General features: G+C 59.4%; 1 protein-coding gene across 3 annotated transcripts in view; it reads right to left on the minus strand.

Annotated features, from left to right (window-relative positions):
* SETD3 (SET domain containing 3, actin N3(tau)-histidine methyltransferase) overlaps positions 1-19,743 on the minus strand; it is a 571,076-nt gene that overhangs the window by 305,873 nt on the left and 245,460 nt on the right. The window lies entirely within an intron of this gene.

Raw genomic sequence — 19,743 nt, forward strand, 5'->3', positions numbered from 1 at the left:
TGCCATGCTGTCAGCCTGGATGGAGCCCCGGACGCCCGGGGGACGAAGGCCCGGGACGCATGGAGCCCGTCCCGGGCACTCTGCCATGCCGTCGGCCTGGATGGAGCCCCGGACGCCCGGGGGACGACTGCCCAAGAGCCATGGAGCCCGTCCTGGGCAATTTGACATGCAGTTGGCCTGGAGGAAGGAAGCCCCGGGTGGCCTAGGGAGGTGTTGCCCAGGCATAGCCTATCTGGTCCCCATGGCAGAGAACCACCAGCCCTGGAGGGGTGTCCGGGCGTACCCTGCCCCTAGTAATCCGGAGGGAAATTACCCCCCTTTCTTGCAATCTGTGCACGCGAGGTGACAGAGGGGACCCAAGGCGTGAAAGAACCCGACCTCATGGAGCCCTCGCTGGGATCCGGGAGGCGAATGGCACCTCATCGGGACTTCCAGGGAAGTTCGGCCATCTGGTCCCCCCCCCCATAGGAAAGCGTTGCGGGCGACCAGATGGCCGAGGAAATCTGGGCGATCAGATGGCCGGGCATGGAGGTGAAGCCGCCTGGACTCTTCCCCACCCCGTCCCCGTCCCCGTCCCGGGACGAATGCCCAGGACGCATGGAGCCCGTCCTGGGCACTTTTCCATGCCGTCGGCCTGGAGCACCCCGACACCCTGGGGAGGACCACCCTGGAAACCATGGAGCCCGACCCGGGCACTCTGCCATGCCGTCGGCCTGGATGTAGCCCCGGGCGCCCGGGGGACGAATGCCCGGGACGCATGGAGCCCGTCCCGGGCACTCTGCCATGCCGTCAGCCTGGATGGAGCCCCGGGCGCCCGGGGGACGGAGGCCCGGGACGCATGGAGCCCGTCCTGGGCACGTTTCCATGCCGTCGGCCGGGATGGAGCCCCGGGCGCCCAGGGGACGACTGCCCAAGAGCCATGGAGCCCATCCCGGGCACTCTGCCATGCCGTCCCGACAAATTCGTACGGACTCCTAACCTTCCGACACGGATCGGAATCGAGCCCTTTCTGACCCAGCAGATTTCAGGTTGAGTTGCTATATACTTTACGTACGATTTTATGGGGGCCGATTCCGATCCGGTACGTAAAAGCACATCCGACCGACATGTCGGACAACCACGTACACCCAGGGGATAGGACTGCCCGGGTCACATGGACCCCGTCCTGGGCACTCTGATCTGGCGCCGGGGATCGAACCGTGATCACCAGATGGGGATATCCCAAAAATCTGGCATGGATACGGCCCGCCAGGACAGGTTTGGGCACCCCTGATCTAGAGTCACCAAAGCGGCCGGGCGAGCCCGGATTGGTCTTGGTCTGATAAATGCACGCATCCCGGGAGGTCAGCGCTCGTCGGCATGTATTAGCTCTAGAATTACCACAGTTATCCAAGTAACAGATGGAGCGATCAAAGGAACCGTAACTGATTTAATGAGCCATTCGCAGTTTCACTGTACCGGCCGTGTGTACTTACACGTGCATGGCTTAATCTTTGAGACAAGCATATGCTACTGGCAGGATCAACCAGGTAGCCGCACCTGACGACGGGGTGGGAGCTGCGTGCCCATCTCCCCGACCGGCAACCTTCGCGCACCCCTTCGGTCTCTCGGGAGAATGCCAGGAGCCTGCCCCGCCTGGGCGGGAGGTCTCGCTGCAGGGGTGCGGAGCAGTGGCGCGGTCGCATGGGCACCGGCAGGCCCAGCCGTCTCCCCCGGGAGGGAGAGGCGGGCCGAGGCGCAGCCTGAGTGAGAGGCAGGGGTGCCGGAGCCTGGCGGCGGCGGCACCCCTCGGAACGGTCGTTCCGAGCTGCTGTGGAAACGTGCTGGGCAGAGGGGGGTGGCGGCGAGGCGCGCGGGGCCTACGGACCTGCTGGGCAACAGCATCCGAGCCTGGCGCCACCCAACCCCTCCTGCTCGGGTCAGACCACTAGGGGGCACGGGCTGCCGGGGCCGCTCGGCCTTCGCTCTGCTGGGTGAAGGGCCTACTGCCAGGCGGAAGGCCCTCGAGTCGGACGGTCCATGTGGGGTGGAGGCTCTTTGCCTGAAACAACAGCCGAGGCTGGCCAAGCAGTCCATCCCTAAACGGACCGAGAGTGCCTAATCGATCAGAGAGTACAGCCGGGGGAAACAATCTCCTGGCATCCCCGGACCTCACGGAGGTCTGCCTGAGCAAACTCCGAGGAAAAGGGACCATCGGGAAGGGGCCGAGAGGCAGGTGCGTACCCGGGCGGGCCCGGGTGCTGCCTGGCCCCATCTCAGCATGGCCAGACCTCGCAGAGGCCTGCCTGAGCAAACTCGGAGGAAAAGGCCCATCGGGAAGGGGCCAAGAGGCAGGAGGGTACCCGGGCCCCTGGGGGCCCCACGAGGTAGGCCCGGGTGCCGCCTGGCCCCATCTCGGCATGGCCAGACCTCGCGGAGTCCTGCCTGAGCAAACTCGGAGAAAAAGGCCCATCGGAAAAGGGGGTGAGCGGCAGGTGCGTTCCCGGGCCCCTGGGGGCCCCAGCGGGCGGGCCCGGGTGCTGCCTGGCCCCGTCTCAGCATGGCCAGACCTCGCGGAGGCCTGCCTGAGAAAACTCGGAGGAAAAGGCCCATCGGGAAGGGGCCAAGAGGCAGAAGCGTACCCGGGCCCCTGGGGGCCCCGGCGGGCCGGCCCGGGTCCTGCCTTCCCCTGATTCAGAATCGCCAGACCACACGGAGGTCTGACTGACCCTCTCCCTAGTAATCCGGAGGAAAATTACCCTCCTTTCTTGTAATCCGTGCACTAAGGGTGACAGAGGGGACCCAAGGCGCGAAAGTACCCGACCTCCTGGAGCCCTCGCTGGGATCCGGGAGGCAAATGGCACCTCATCGGGACTTCCAGGGAAGTTCGGCCATCTGGTCGCCCCCCATTGGAAAGCATTGCGGGCGACCAGATGGCCGAGGCGATCCGGGAGACCAGGTGGCCGAGGGGATCCGGGAGACCAGATGGCCGAGGGGATCCGGGAGACCAGATGGCCGAGGGGATCCGGGAGACCAGATGGCCGGGCACGAAAGGGACGCCATCCGGTCGCCCCGTGCCCCCACGAAGGAGGGAGCGGGTGCCCGGGGCATGGCGGGCCGGAGGCCCGGGGCCCCAGCCGGGCCACAGCCATGGAGGCTGCCAGGGGCCGGCGGGCCCTCCGACCCGGGGCCCGCTTACACCTTGACAAGCAGGGGAGGCCTGCAGGGGACCGACGGACCCCTGTCCTGGGCCCTGGGTGGAGCGGCAGCCCGGGGGACCGGACCCAGGGCCGGAGCGCCCGACCCGGGGCCCCGACCGGGCCCCTGGACCCAGCCGGGGCTCCCAGGCCCGGAGGCACAGGGGAAGCCTCCCCGGGCCCGCCGGACCCCGTCCCGGGCACCCTGCCCCGTGGCAGGACCCAGGACGGAGCCCGGGGTGGGGAGGCCACCCTCCCCGGGGCCCTCAGGGGCCCCGGGTGGGGCTCCTGAACCCAGCCAAGCACGGGGAGGCTCCCCGGGCACCACGGAACCCCGTCCCAGGACTTTGGCAGTGCGGCAGGCCGGGGGACAGGGCCCAGGGACGGAGCGCCCCACCCGGGGCCCCGGCCGGGCCCCTGGACCCAGCCGGGGCTCCCAGGCCCGGAGGCGCAGGGCGAGCCTCCCCTGGCACGCCGGACCCCGTCCCAGGCACCCTGCCACGCGCCAGGACCCAGGACGGAGCCCAGGGTGGGGAGGCCGCCATCCCCGGGCCCTCAGGGGCCCCGGATGGAGCTCCTGAACACAGACAAGCAAGGGGAGGCTCCCCGGGCACATCGGAACCCCTTTCCGGGCCCTTGGCAGTGCGGCAGGCTGGGAGACAGGGCCCAGGGCCGGAGCACCCGACCCGGGGCCCGCCCGGGCCCCTGGACCCAGCCGGGGCTCCCAAGCCCGGAGGCGCATGGGACGCCTCCCCGGTCCCTCCGGACCCCGTCCCGGGCACCCTGCCACGCAGCAGGACCAAGGACAGAGCCCGGGGTGGGGAGGCCGCCCTCCCCGGGCCCTCAGGGGCCCTAGCCACTGCTCCTGAACCCAGCCAAGCAAGGGGAGGCTCCCCGGGCACATCGGAACCCCTTCCCGGGCCCTTGGCAGTGCGGCAGGCTGGGAGACAGGGCCCAGGGCCGGAGCACCCGACCCGGGGCCCGCCCGGGCCCCTGGACCCAGCCGGGGCTCCCAAGCCCGGAGGCGCATGGGACGCCTCCCCGGTCCCTCCGGACCCCGTCCCGGGCACCCTGCCACGCAGCAGGACCAAGGACAGAGCCCGGGGTGGGGAGGCCGCCCTCCCCGGGCCCTCAGGGGCCCTAGCCACTGCTCCTGAACCCAGCCAAGCAAGGGGAGGCTCCCCGGGCACATCGGAACCCCTTCCCGGGCCCTTGGCAGTGCGGCAGGCTGGGAGACAGGGCCCAGGGCCGGAGCACCCGACCCGGGGCCCGGCCGGGCCCCTGGACGCAGCCGGGGCTCCCAAGCCCGGAGGTGCATGGGACGCCTCCCCGGTCCCTCCGGACCCCGTCCCGGGCACCCTGCCACGCAGCAGGACCAAGGACAGAGCCCGGGGTGGGGAGGCCGCCCTCCCCCGGGCCCCTAGGGGCCCCGGACAGAGCTCCTGAACCCAGGCAAGCAAGGGGAGGCTCCCCGGGCACAACGGAACCCCTTCCTAGGCCCTTGGCAGTGCGGTAGGCTGGGAGACAGGGACCAGGGCCGGAGCACCCGACCCGGGGCCCGGCTGGGCCCCTGGACCCAGCCGGGGCTCCCAAGCCCGGAGGCGCATGGGACGCCTCCCCGGACCCATGGAGCCCGTCCTGGGCATTGAGCCATGCCGTTGGCCTGGAGATGGGTGCCCCGGACGCCCGGGGGAGGTCTGTCCGGGACACATGGAGCCCGTCCTGGGCATTGAACCATGCCGTTGGCCTGGAGAAGGGAGCCCCCGGACGCCCGGGGGAGGACTGCCCGGTACCCGTGGAGCCCGTCCTGGGCACTCTGACCTGCTGTTGGCCCGGGGGAGGACTGCCCGGGACCCGTGGAGCCCGTCCTGGGCACTCTGACAAGCTGTTGGCCCGGGGAAGGGAGCCCCAGACGACCGGGACCTGTGGAGCCCGTCCTGGGCACTCCTGTATGCCGTTGGCCCGGGGAAGGGAGCCCCGGACGTCCGGGACCCGTGGAGCCCGTCCTGGGCACTCTGAAATGCTTTGGCCCGGGGAAGGGAGCCCCGGACACCTGGGGGAGGACTGCCCAGGACCCGTGGAACTCGTCCTGGGCACTCTGACATGCCGCTGGCCCGGGCGAAGGGTGCCCCGGACGCCCGGGGGCCCGTCCTGGGCACTCTGACATGCCGCTGGCCCGGGGAAGGGTGCCCCGGATGACCGGGGCCCGTGGAGCCCGTCCTGGGCACTCTGACATGCCGCTGGCCCGGGGAAGGGAGCCCCGGACACCCGGGGCCCGTGGAGCCCGTCCTGGGCACTCTGAAATGCTTTGCCCCGGGGAAGGGAGCCCCGGACGCCCGGGGCCCGTGGAGCCCGTCCTGGGCACTCTGACAAGCCGTTGGCCTGGGGAAGGGAGCCCTGGACGCCCGGGACCAGTGGAGCCCGTCCTGGGCACTCTGAAATGCTTTGGCCCGGGGAAGGGAGCCCCGGACGCCCGGGGGAGGACTGCCCGGGACCCGTGGAACTGGTCCTGGGCACTCTGACATGCCGCTGGCCCGGGGAAGGGTGCCCCGGATGACCGGGGCCCGTGGAGCCCGTCCTGGGCACTCTGACATGCCGCTGGCCCGGGGAAGGGAGCCCCGGATGCCCGGGGCCCGTGGAGCCCGTCCTGGGCACTCTGACAAGCCGTTGGCCCGGGGAAAGGGAGCCCCGGACGCCCGGGACCCGTGGAGCCCGTCCTGGGCACTCTGACATGCCGTCAGCCCAGATGGATTCCCGGACGCCCGGGGGACGAATGCCCGGGACGCATGGAGCCCGTCCCGGGCACTCTGCCATGCCGTCAGCCCGGATGGAGCCCCGGGCGCCCGGGGGACAAAGGCCCGGGACGCATGGAGCCCGTCCCGGGCACTCTGCCATGCCGTCGGCCTGGAGCGCCCCGACACCCAGGGGAGGACCACCGTGGAAACCATGGAGCCCGACCCGGGCACTCTGCCATGCCGTCAGCCTGGATGGAGCCCCGGACGCCCGGAGGGATGAAGGCCCGGGACGCATGGAGCCTGTCCCGGGCACTCTGCCGTGCCGTCGGCCTGGATGGAGCCCCGGACGCCCGGGGCCCGTGGAGCCCGTCCTGGGCACTCTGACAAGCCGTTGGCCTGGGGAAGGGAGCCCTGGACGCCCGGGACCAGTGGAGCCCGTCCTGGGCACTCTGAAATGCTTTGGCCCGGGGAAGGGAGCCCCGGACGCCCGGGGGAGGACTGCCCGGGACCCGTGGAACTGGTCCTGGGCACTCTGACATGCCGCTGGCCCGGGGAAGGGAGCCCCGGATGCCCGGGGCCCGTGGAGCCCGTCCTGGGCACTCTGACAAGCCGTTGGCCCGGGGAAAGGGAGCCCCGGACGCCCGGGACCCGTGGAGCCCGTCCTGGGCACTCTGACATGCCGTCAGCCCAGATGGAGCCCCGGACGCCCGGGGGACGAATGCCCGGGACGCATGGAGCCCGTCCCGGGCACTCTGCCATGCCGTCAGCCCGGATGGAGCCCCGGGCGCCCGGGGGACAAAGGCCCGGGACGCATGGAGCCCGTCCCGGGCACTCTGCCATGCCGTCGGCCTGGAGCGCCCCGACACCCAGGGGAGGACCACCGTGGAAACCATGGAGCCCGACCCGGGCACTCTGCCATGCCGTCAGCCTGGATGGAGCCCCGGACGCCCGGGGGGATGAAGGCCCGGGACGCATGGAGCCTGTCCCGGGCACTCTGCCATGCCGTCGGCCTGGATGGAGCACCGGACGCCCGGGGGACGACTGCCCAAGAGCCATGGAGCCCGTCCTGGGCAATTTGACATGCAGTTGGCCTGGAGGAAGGAAGCCCCGGGTGGCCTAGGGAGGTGTTGCCCAGGCATATCCCATCTGGTCCCCATGGCAGAGAACCACCAACCCTGGAGGGGTGTCCGGGCATACCCTGCCCCATAGTAATCCGGAGGCAAATTACCCCCCTTTCTTGCAATCTGTGCACGCGAGGTGACAGAGGGGACCCAAGGCGTGAAAGAACCCGACCTCATGGAGCCCTCGCTGGGATCCGGGAGGCGAATGGCACCTCATTAAGACTTCCAGGGAAGTTCGGCCATCTGGTCCCCCCCATAGGAAAGCGTTGCGGGCGACCAGATGCCCAAGGGGATCCGGGCGACCAGATGGCCGAGGGAATCTGGGCGATCAGATGGCCGGGCATGGAGGTGAAGCCGCCTGGACTCTTCCCCACCCCGTCCCCGTCCCGGGACGAATGCCCGGGACGCATGGAGCCCGTCCTGGCCACTTGACGTCCCGTCCTGGGCATTGAACCATGCCGTTGGCCTGGAGAAGGGAGCCCCCGGACGCCCGGGGGAGGACTGCCCGGTACCCGTGGAGCCCTTCCCGGGTACTTTGCAACGCCGTTGGCCTCCTGGAGATGGGTGCCCCAGATGCCCGGGGGCGGGCTGCCCGGGACCCATGGAGCCCGTCCTGGGCACTTTTACATGCCGTCGGCCTGGAGGTGGGTGCCCTGGACGCCCGGGGGAGGCCTGCCCGGGACCCGCGGAGCCCTTCCCGGGTACTTTGCCAATGCCGTTGGCCTCATGGAGATGGTTGCCCCGGACGCCCGGGGCAGGCCTGCGCGGGACCCATGGAGCCCGTCCTGGGCATTGAGCCATGCCGTTGGCCTGGAGATGGGAGCCCCGGATGCCCGGGGAGGACTGCCCGGTACCCGTGGATCCCGTCCTGGGCTCTTTGACATGCCGTCGGCCTGGAGGTGGGAGCCCCGGACGCCCGGGAGCGGGCTGCCCGGGACCCATGGAGCCCGTCCTGGACACTTTGACATGCCGTCGGCCTGGAGGAGGGTGCCCGGGACGCCCGTGGGAAGCCTGGTCAGGACCCGTGGAGCCCTTCCCGGGTACTTTGCCAATGCCGTTGGCCTCATGGAGATGGGTGCCCCGAATGCCCGGGGGGAGGGCTGCCCGGGGCCCGTGGAGCCCGCCCTGGCACTTTGACATGCCGTCGTCCTGGAGGTGGGAGCCCCGGACGCCCGGGGGAGGGCTGCCCGGGACCCATGGAGCCCTTCCCGGTTACTCTGCCATCCCGTTGGCCTCCTGGAGATGGGTGCCCCGGACGCCCGGGGGAGGTCTGGCCGGGGGCCCATGGAGCCCGTCCTGGGCAGTGTGACATGCCGTCGGCCTGGAGGTGGGAGCCCTGGACGCCCGGGGGAAGGCTGCCCGGGACCCGTGGAGCCCTTCCCGGGTACTTTCCCATCCCGTTGGCCTCCTGGAGATGGGTGCCCCGGACGCCCGGGGGAGGTCTGTCCGGGGCCCATGGAGCCCGTCCTGGGCAGTGTGACATGCCGTCGGCCTGGAGGTGGGAGCCCCGGACGCCCGGGGGAAGGCTGCCCGGGACCCGTGGAGCCCTTCCCGGGTACTTTGCCATCCCGTTGGCCTCCTGGAGATGGGTGCCCCGGACGCCCAGGGGAGGTCTGTCCGGGACACGTGGAGCCCGTCCTGGGCATTGAGCCATGCCGTTGGCCCGGAGAATGGAGCCCCCAGACACCCCGGGGAGGTGTTGCCCAGGCATATCTCATCTGGTCCCCCGGGCAGAGAACCACCAGCCCTGGAGAGGTGTCCGGGCGTACCCTGCCCCTAGTAATCCGGAGGGAAATTACCCCCCTTTCTTGCAATCCGTGCACGCGAGGTGACAGAGGGGACCCAAGGCGTAAAAGAACCCGACCTCATGGAGCCCTAGCTGGGATCCGGGAGCCGAATGGCACCTCATCAGGACTTCCCCGGACTCATGGAGCCCGTCCTGGGCACTCTGTCATACCGTCAGCCTAGATGGAGCCCTGGACGCATGGAGCCCGTCCTGGGCACTTTTCCATGCATTTGGCCTGGAGCCCCCAGACACCCAGGGGAGGACCACCGTGAAAACCATGGACCCCGACCTGGGCACTTTTCCATGCCGTCAGCCTGGATGGAGCCCCGGACGCCCGGGGGACGACTGCCCAGGAGCCATGGAGCCCGTCCTGGGCAATTTGACATGCAGTTGGCCTGGAGGAAGGAAGCCCCGGGTGGCCTAGGGAGGTGTTGCCCAGGCATAGCCCATCTGGTCCCCATGGCAGAGAACCACCAGCCTCGGAGGGGTGTCCGGGCGTACCCTTCTCCCTAGTAATCCGGAGGAAAATGACCCCCTTTTCTTGTAATCTGTGCACGCGAGGTGACAGAGGGGACCCAAGGCGCGAATGTACCCGACCTCCTGGAGCCCTCGCTGGGATCCGGGCGGCGAATGGCACCTCATCGGGACTTCCAGGGAAGTTCGGCCATCTGGTCGCCCCATAGGAAAGCGTTGCGGGCGACCAGATGCCCGAGGGGATCCGGGCGACCAGATGGCCGAGGGAATCTGGGCGATCAGATGGCTGGACACGGAAGTGAAGCCGCCTGGACTCTCCCGACCCTGTCCCCGTCCCCGTCCCCGTCCCGGGACGAATGCCCTGGACGCATGGAGCCCGTCCTGGGCACTTTTCCATGCATTTGGCCTGGAGCCCCCAGACACCCAGGGGAGGACCACCGTGAAAACCATGGACCCCGACCTGGGCACTTTTCCATGCCGTCAGCCTGGATGGAGCCCCGGACGCCCGGGGGACGACTGCCCAGGAGCCATGGAGCCCGTCCTGGGCAATTTGACATGCAGTTGGCCTGGAGGAAGGAAGCCCCGGGTGGCCTAGGGAGGTGTTGCCCAGGCATAGCCCATCTGGTCCCCATGGCAGAGAACCACCAGCCTCGGAGGGGTGTCCGGGCGTACCCTTCTCCCTAGTAATCCGGAGGAAAATGACCCCCTTTTCTTGTAATCTGTGCACGCGAGGTGACAGAGGGGACCCAAGGCGCGAATGTACCCGACCTCCTGGAGCCCTCGCTGGGATCCGGGCGGCGAATGGCACCTCATCGGGACTTCCAGGGAAGTTCGGCCATCTGGTCGCCCCATAGGAAAGCGTTGCGGGCGACCAGATGCCCGAGGGGATCCGGGCGACCAGATGGCCGAGGGAATCTGGGCGATCAGATGGCTGGACACGGAAGTGAAGCCGCCTGGACTCTCCCGACCCTGTCCCCGTCCCCGTCCCCGTCCCGGGACGAATGCCCGGGACGCATGGAGCCCGTCCTGGGCACTTTTCCATGCCATTGGCCTGGAGCGCCCCGACACCCAGGGGAGGACCACCCTGAAAACCATGGAGCCCGACCCGGGCACTCTCCCATGCCGTCAGCCTGGATGGAGCCCCGGACGCCAGGGGGACGAATGCCCGGGACGCATGGAGGCCGTCCTGGGCTCTTTTCCATGCCATTGGCCTGGAGCGCCCCGACACCCAGGGGAGGACCACCCTGAAAACCATGGAGCCCGACCCGGGCACTCTGCCATGCTGTCAGCCTGGATGGAGCCCCGGACGCCCGGGGGACGAAGGCCCGGGACGCATGGAGCCCGTCCCGGGCACTCTGCCATGCCGTCGGCCTGGATGGAGCCCCGGACGCCCGGGGGACGACTGCCCAAGAGCCATGGAGCCCGTCCTGGGCAATTTGACATGCAGTTGGCCTGGAGGAAGGAAGCCCCGGGTGGCCTAGGGAGGTGTTGCCCAGGCATAGCCCATCTGGTCCCCATGGCAGAGAACCACCAGCCTCGGAGGGGTGTCCGGGCGTACCCTTCTCCCTAGTAATCCGGAGGAAAATTACCCCCTTTTCTTGTAATCTGTGCACGCGAGGTGACAGAGGGGACCCAAGGCGCGAATGTACCCGACCTCCTGGAGCCCTCGCTGGGATCCGGGCGGCGAATGGCACCTCATCGGGACTTCCAGGGAAGTTCGGCCATCTGGTCGCCCCATAGGAAAGCGTTGCGGGCGACCAGATGCCCGAGGGGATCCGGGCGACCAGATGGCCGAGGGAATCTGGGCGATCAGATGGCTGGACACGGAAGTGAAGCCGCCTGGACTCTCCCGACCCTGTCCCCGTCCCCGTCCCCGTCCCCGTCCCCGTCCCCGTCCCGGGACGAATGCCCGGGACGCATGGAGCCCGTCCTGGGCACTTTTCCATGCCATTGGCCTGGAGCGCCCCGACACCCAGGGGAGGACCACCCTGAAAACCATGGAGCCCGACCCGGGCACTCTCCCATGCCGTCAGCCTGGATGGAGCCCCGGACGCCAGGGGGACGAATGCCCGGGACGCATGGAGGCCGTCCTGGGCTCTTTTCCATGCCATTGGCCTGGAGCGCCCCGACACCCAGGGGAGGACCACCCTGAAAACCATGGAGCCCGACCCGGGCACTCTGCCATGCTGTCAGCCTGGATGGAGCCCCGGACGCCCGGGGGACGAAGGCCCGGGACGCATGGAGCCCGTCCCGGGCACTCTGCCATGCCGTCGGCCTGGATGGAGCCCCGGACGCCCGGGGGACGACTGCCCAAGAGCCATGGAGCCCGTCCTGGGCAATTTGACATGCAGTTGGCCTGGAGGAAGGAAGCCCCGGGTGGCCTAGGGAGGTGTTGCCCAGGCATAGCCTATCTGGTCCCCATGGCAGAGAACCACCAGCCCTGGAGGGGTGTCCGGGCGTACCCTGCCCCTAGTAATCCGGAGGGAAATTACCCCCCTTTCTTGCAATCTGTGCACGCGAGGTGACAGAGGGGACCCAAGGCGTGAAAGAACCCGACCTCATGGAGCCCTCGCTGGGATCCGGGAGGCGAATGGCACCTCATCGGGACTTCCAGGGAAGTTCGGCCATCTGGTCCCCCCCATAGGAAAGCGTTGCGGGCGACCAGATGGCCGAGGAAATCTGGGCGATCAGATGGCCGGGCATGGAGGTGAAGCCGCCTGGACTCTTCCCCACCCCGTCCCCGTCCCCGTCCCGGGACGAATGCCCAGGACGCATGGAGCCCGTCCTGGGCACTTTTCCATGCCGTCGGCCTGGAGCACCCCGACACCCTGGGGAGGACCACCCTGGAAACCATGGAGCCTGACCCGGGCACTCTGCCATGCCGTCGGCCTGGATGGAGCCCCGGACGCCCGGGGGACGAATGCCCGGGACGCATGGAGCCCGTCCTGGGCACTTTTCCATGCCGTCGGCCAGGAACCCCCTGACACCCAGGGGAGGACCACCGTGAAAACCATGGAGCCCGACCCGGGCACTCTGCCATGCCGTCAGCCTGGATGGAGCCCCGGACGCCCGGGGGACGAATGCCCAAGAGCCATGGAGCCCGACCCGGGCACTCTGCCATGCCGTCAGCCTGGATGGAGCCCCGGGCGCCCGGGGGACGGAGGCCCGGGACGCATGGAGCCCGTCCTGGGCACGTTTCCATGCCGTCGGCCGGGATGGAGCCCCGGGCGCCCGGGGGACGACTGCCCAAGAGCCATGGAGCCCATCCCGGGCACTCTGCCATGCCGTCCCGACAAATTCGTACGGACTCCTAACCTTCCGACACGGATCGGAATCGAGCCCTTTCTGACCCAGCAGTTTCAGGCGCCCGGGGGACGAATGCCCGGGACGCATGGAGCCCGACCCGGGCACTCTGCCAGGCCGCCGGCCTGGATGGAGCCCCGGACGCCCGGGGGACGAATGCCCGGGACGCATGGAGCCCGTCCCGGGCACTCTGCCATGCCGTCGGCCTGGATGGAGCCCCGGACGCCCGGGGGACGACTGCCCAAGAGCCATGGAGCCCATCCCGGGCACTCTGCCATGCCGTCCCGACAAATTCGTACGGACTCCTAACCTTCCGACACGGATCGGAATCGAGCCCTTTCTGACCCAGCAGATTTCAGGTTGATTTGCTATATACTTTACGTACGATTTTATGGGGGCCGATTCCGATCCGGTACGTAAAAGCACATCCGACCGACATGTCGGACAACCACGTACACCCAGGGGATAGGACTGCCCGGGTCACATGGACCCCGTCCTGGGCACTCTGATCTGCCGCCGGCGCCGGGGATCGAACCGTGATCACCAGATGGGGATATCCCAAAAATCTGGCATGGATACGGCCCGCCAGGACAGGTTTGGGCACCCCCTAGGCAGTATACAGATCAGAGAGTGTGGGAGTCTCTGGGATCTTCTAGGCAGTGTACAGATGAGAGGGTGGGGGAATCTCTGGATCTTCTAGGCAGTGTACAGATCAGAGGGTGTGGGAATTTTGGGATCTTCTAGGCAGTGTACAGATCAGAGGGTGCAGGAATTTTGGGATCTCCTAGGCAGTGTACAGATCAGAGGGTGTGAGAATTGTGGGATCTTCTAGGCAGTGTACAGATCAGAGGGTGTGGAAATTTTGGGATCTTCTAGGCAGTGTACTGATCAGAAGGTGTGGGAGTGTCTGGTATCTCCTAGGCGGTGTACAGATCAGTGGGTGTGGGAGTCTCTGGGATCTCCTAGACAGTGTACAGATCACAGGGTGTGGAGGTCTCTGGATCTTCTTGGCAGTGTACAGATCAGAGGGTATGGGAGTCTCGGGATCTACTAGGCAGTGTACAGATCAGAGGGCATGTGAATTCCGGTATCTCCTAGGCAGTGTACAGATCAGAGGGTGTGGGAGTCGCTGGGATCATCTTTGCAGTGTACAGATCAGAGGGTGTGGGAGTCTCAGGATCTCCTAGGCAGTGTACAGATCAGAGGGTTTGGGAGTCTCTGGGATCTTCTAGGCAGTGGGGGGGGTCCTCTGGTCAGACCTAAAAAAGCCAGAACAAGTTCAAACACCCTTGCTAAAGTTTTTCTTTTGCTTTTCTAGATTTACATCTCCCGATGACTTGACTAAATGTCTGACCTTTTACACAGTGAGTAAGGGTCAAACAATTGTTCATTAATTACCACAAATAATCAAGTGTGTGAGTATTTACAAACGTCCATGGCATTCCTGTGTAGCAAAGCCCTCTCTCCTCCCACACATGGAAGATTTACCCTCACAGAAACCCACATGTGAGTCTATCCATTTACAAGGGTGTAACTAGCATATGTGAAGAGCAAAACCGTCTTACACTGATAAAAATGTGGCCCATTGCATTTTAAGAAAAGACACACAGTACAGTGTGGTGAACTAAATCAACTTTTAAAAGGGAAACACAGAGAAAATGCAAGTGAAATCTTCCACCGGAGGAAAGGATTGGTGAAATATTTACTTTAGAACTGTAGCACATTGTGGCTTTTCAGTGGAGTTTTATTTTAAATACAGTTAACTGAATGGCAGATTCTATAGCAATGGAAGCTGCAAGAAAAAGTAATACCATACAAGCAAAATACGTTTAGTCTTAGGCTTAGGCTTGAGCTTTGCAATTTTAACATTTTCTTCATAGACCCTTCTGAAAACGTGAATCTCTGTACCCAACCAATGATTTGTGGATGGAACTTAAAACTGGCAGGTTTGCATTCAAGAATAGGTACTGGGGAGTAATGATCACTCAGTTGTGAGTGACAACAAATATAGCTTAAATAACTGGTAGTACACCTCTTTAACAATGGTATAACCTTGACTTCACCACTCATTTCCCCCTTATTACTTTAACATTAGCATAAATATATATATATTCATACATTTGTGCTAACTCTTTACTCAGTCTATCAATGTTCTTCAATTTATATCTAAATATTGGGTTCTCAACTGCGTGGGAGCAAAACCGTACCCCAAAATGTAGACACCCCAAAATGTACTCCGTTTGGTTATCCCACAGTTTACTGGATTAAACCTCAATTTCATGAGGCAATGTGTCTCCTTTTTAAAAAACTTTGTAGAACATCAAATTAACAGGATCGAAAAACTCATTCAGTAATGGAGCCCACTCAGTATTGGAGTTCTAGATCAATAAAAGTTGAAGGATTATATTATGAGAATTCCAAATAAGCGATACAGAGTAAATGCCATGAAAGCTTTCAGATGCAAATCTATATAGAGTATGTAAAATCGGGAAATCTTCTAAGTCCCAGAGGACAGCAAAATCAAAAAGAAATTGTACAGCATCCCTTGTAGAATATGAAAGGCTTCCAGTTCACCATCAATATCAAGGGATTCTTATACACAGTTATTGCATATGACATCAACAACACTGCAAACTCATTGTGGTGGGAGAGAAAGTATACTTTCTTTAGCACATCGAAACAAAAGAATAAGACATGAGATTCTCTTAACACATAAACAGCATCCCACTTCATTGAATAATTATTCAATATCCTGTACGCTAATGTCCTTCGGAGATGTTTGAACAAATATAAAACATTTGCCAATAAGACTTTCATTAAATGAACAGGACCAGTAGAAGAACAGAAAATCTAGATACTTGTTGCAATCTTACATCCTCACCATAAAAAATTCAACACTAACTAGACAACTATTACAGTGGAAATAAACTTACAACAAAGCTTGACTGTGCTCTGAGAAGCCTATGAAGAGGATGTGCTCAGGATGGGGGAAACAGGAGTGAATGACAGATCGCATCCTTCTTGTCCAGTATGGCATTTTACACAGAAAAGAGGCCTAATTCAAACATATAATTCAATGCACTTCTATATATCATAAGAAATTCGTTTGAATTTCAATTTCGTTAATTCAGTCTCTATATGTAAAATCATGTGCAAACTGTCATAGTAATCATCAGGATTTATAGCACAAAATACAAACCTGAAAAACACTTCTACATCTACTGAATTGAATACCTAACCTGCGCACCCTTGAAATTCACTCCAGACATTGTGGTATTAAAGTCACTGCTGAAGATCAGATCATCTAATGGGCACCTACTAACAACTTTCTTTAGAAGGTTTTCACACTCTGGTGTTCAGGATATCTTTCCTGGTCTCTTGATTACTCAAGGAATAATCACATACAGAAAAACTCAGAAAATAATCCTCATTCATTGTCCCTAATTCATGGATTAGTACAATTTTGTACTATTAAAAAATGAATGGGTATCGCTTGTTTTTAAATTAAGGAACATGCCCTTGCTATTCCAAATTGCAATGTACAGCAGTATATACCAGTTGATAGAGAGGAATTAGAACAAACTACTTTAGTGATATTGCTAAGCTTAGTTCTAGCTCTCCATTCTCTGCAACTACTACAGAATTACATACAATACAGTGAGGACCAGACAAATCATCTAAAAAGAATGCCAAAACTTTAAAATATTACAAGAAACCAAGCACAGGCACTCCCATCCTAATGCACTACTCACATACTAATCGGTGCATCATAAAATGCCCAGCCCAGTTTGTTATCAAAGTTTTCAAAATAGCATAAACGTAATCAGGAGAGGGCTGGGTGTCTAGAATGAAGGAGGGAGATAAACAACTGAGAGAATCGAAATCTTTCCTTACTTTGATACAATGGCTCTCCTTCCTCCTCAGCTGAACCAGGAATGGATTCCACAGCCACAAAAATGCGGAGCAGGTGTGACTGCTTAAACCAAACTTGCTGATTTCAAATTCAATATTTATGGGAAGATTCAGCAAGTGAATGTGGCTTAGAAAGGCATCGAGCCAAGGCCAGGTTGCTCTGGAAAGCTGCAGATGCTGCTTTAAATGTTGTGGAATGAGCAAGACGTTGAGGAGGCGGATGCGCATCTTTCAAGTTTAGAGCTTATAATAAGCTTATACAGACTACCCAACTGGAAATATTGCTATTCACTGCTTTGTTACCTTTGAGGAAAACCACCGTGGGGGTAAAGCACCTTCACCCCGCATGCTGTCACAACGTGGTCGTTAAAATCCAACACCTTCCCTAAAGTCCGCACAGACTGGAGTTGGAATAGTAAATTTTACTATTCCAACATCCAGCACCCCCCCTCAGCAAGTCGTTGTAACGACTTGCGGAGTAATGGTATGCGTTGTCACAACGCGGTTGTGACAGCATGTGGGATAATGACATGCGGAGTGAAGAGGCATATTCCACTGTGGGTGATACTACTTTTCTGACATTCTAAAAACAGACACTCTTTCCAAGTAAAAATTAAGAGTCCTAAAATTATCCAGGTTGTGATGTGTTTCCTCAGACAAGAAAAGGGAAGATCTCCGAGGGAAAAACCACAGTTAAGATAAAATCCATTCAACACAGAAAGAATAAAAGAGGTATGTTCTCGCACCACAAGGTGTTGTAGAAAATCAAGCATATGACTTTGGAGGGGAGAGAGCGAACTTCACAAGTCCTACTTGTAGGTGTGATAGCAACTAGGTTAAGGTCGCAAAAATACTATGAATCCAAACGGCTTGGCATTTACGCCTGCTGGGATGACAAGGGTACTGGGAGAAAGACCATCACAATATCTGCCACACATAAGGAAGAAACCGTCTTTCAGCCTATTATGTTAGCCAGCAAGATTAGAGATAATGGTTACAGGAATTAGGACAACTGAATCAGCTAGAAAGATCATAATATAAAGACATAATCAAAAGAGATAGGTAAAGGTTCAAGAGCCCATAGACCGAAATTAAGACCCATACTGACAACTAAAAAATACATTCTAAGTGACTCACATAAGCCTTATGCCTTTTGGCAAGCTAGTCAAACGAAAGAAGAGTCTCTCACTTAGTTTTAAAAGGCAACACTTTTGGCTCTACGTCACAACAAGCCCAAGAAAGAACGTTTGTCAGACTCCAACTTTAAAAAGAGTTTTAATTTAATCTACATAGGGAAAAAGAAAATCTGTGAAAAGAATGGCCTTCCGTGGAGCTTGATAACTCTAGTGCCTTACTCAAAAACAGAGGAAGTAGTGCATTAGAAAATCATATTAAACTTCCAAACCATTATCAAATGCTACATAAGAAGGTGCTGGAGAAGCACAATACTTTTGAAGAGGAACTTAAGACTAATAAGCAACCAAAACTACAAATAGACTTATCGGATTCTTCAACAGGATCGAAAGCTTCAAATCCAAACCACACGGACATTGAAAACGACTCTGGGTTAAAAACGTCACCAACTTCAACAAAAAGCTCAGCTCCAGAGATAATCGATAACCTGCACTAAGAGAGCAAAAAGGCAAGCACAAACCATGGAGTGGAGTCAAAGAAAAAGGGGAAGAGGATTGTAAATAAAGTAAAGAATGTTTGAAAATTCAAGCAAATTTAGACAGAAATCCTGACGAGACACGAAGTCTCCGAAATCATTCAGAATAATTAGATATAGATACGTCTTGAAGAATTAATGTAATAAATACAGATGACAAACTGCAGACTATTAAGGAAACAAATAGTCAGGAATAGCAGTTGCCAAATGAGAAAGAAAGAAAACAAATGTAAATCTAGAAAGAAGGCCTATAAGACAGATTTTATGATTTGTTGGTATTCTTGAAGCTGGGTACTCACAATTACCTTTTAAATATTATTTGAAATTGCTTATTAAAGAGAACATTCTAAAACCAGCAAGAGACGAAACAGAGCTCACTATCACCATATCTCACTGTGTACCACTCAAACAGAAGAGTTCCTCAACGAACAATTTGCAATATTTTATAGCCCTTAGCATTAAAAATCCTACAATTTCCAAAAGCAAGAATGCTAGATTAATTGAGACCGCAGCAGACCATGGAGTTAGGGTATTGCAAGACATGTCATTAGAATCTGCTCAAATGGGCAAAGAAATGCGGGCCACCGTACAAGAATTTAAGATCTGGAAAATACCAACACAAGTCATCCAACAATAAAAATGATGAGTTCTATGGCAAGAAAATGTTACTGCCTTAGCCTGGAGAAGCCATGAAACTACCAAAAATGCTAAATGATAGAGTAACTTATGATAGCAGAAAGCACAACTGAGTTGGTATTTTAAGTAGGCAGAGCTAGTGGGAACACAACACCTTCCCCCGTCAATTGAAAATGGCTCACAGCCATCTACCCTTGGAATGCCCACTAGGTACCTGAGCCATTTGTCATAATTTATATGCCCACTCCCAAGCACAGCAGTACCGGTCAGTCACAACTGCACCCACCTGGCGATTATCTGCAATATGCCCCATACCTCATGCTGCAAATATTGATTTGCCAGACCAACAAAAAGGCATGCTCAGCGCAGGATATCTGGGGGCCCAGAATGGATTGTGCATATTGACACCAGCACACATCCTTATGCCTTCACGGATGGTCGGCCATCAGACTGTCGGATTCACCAGTATCTGGGAAAATAAATCTCTGTGGCTGGGAGAGCCACTGAGGAATGGGATTGGAAAACTCTATACACTGACTCCTTGACTGCCGGGGTGTTTGGTGCACTCTGGATCTAGAGGTTTATGTAGGTGCACACACATACACACCAGTACACGTTTTAATAACATTTATATATATCAAAGGGACAGCTAAGGAGTTTGGAAGTCAGTGGGTAAAGACACAATAAAAGTACCAAAGAAAACATCTGCACGACAGGAATTGTGTTCAATTTACTAATTTGTGTCCATCTGTACGACAGCATGGAATGGACTGATAAGAAAGGAACTGCATGGCAAGCGTGTTAAAGTGCATGGCTCAGTGAATAGGTAGATCTCAAGAGGGCTTCCAAACTTTAACATTTATTTTGTATTGTGCGGAAATGGCCTTTGTATTGTGCAGAATTACGAAGAAAACTACAGTCTGAAGGATGA

This window comes from Lissotriton helveticus, chromosome 9 (genome assembly GCF_964261635.1).
Source record: "Lissotriton helveticus chromosome 9, aLisHel1.1, whole genome shotgun sequence".
In the NCBI taxonomy this organism is placed as follows: domain Eukaryota; kingdom Metazoa; phylum Chordata; class Amphibia; order Caudata; family Salamandridae; genus Lissotriton; species Lissotriton helveticus.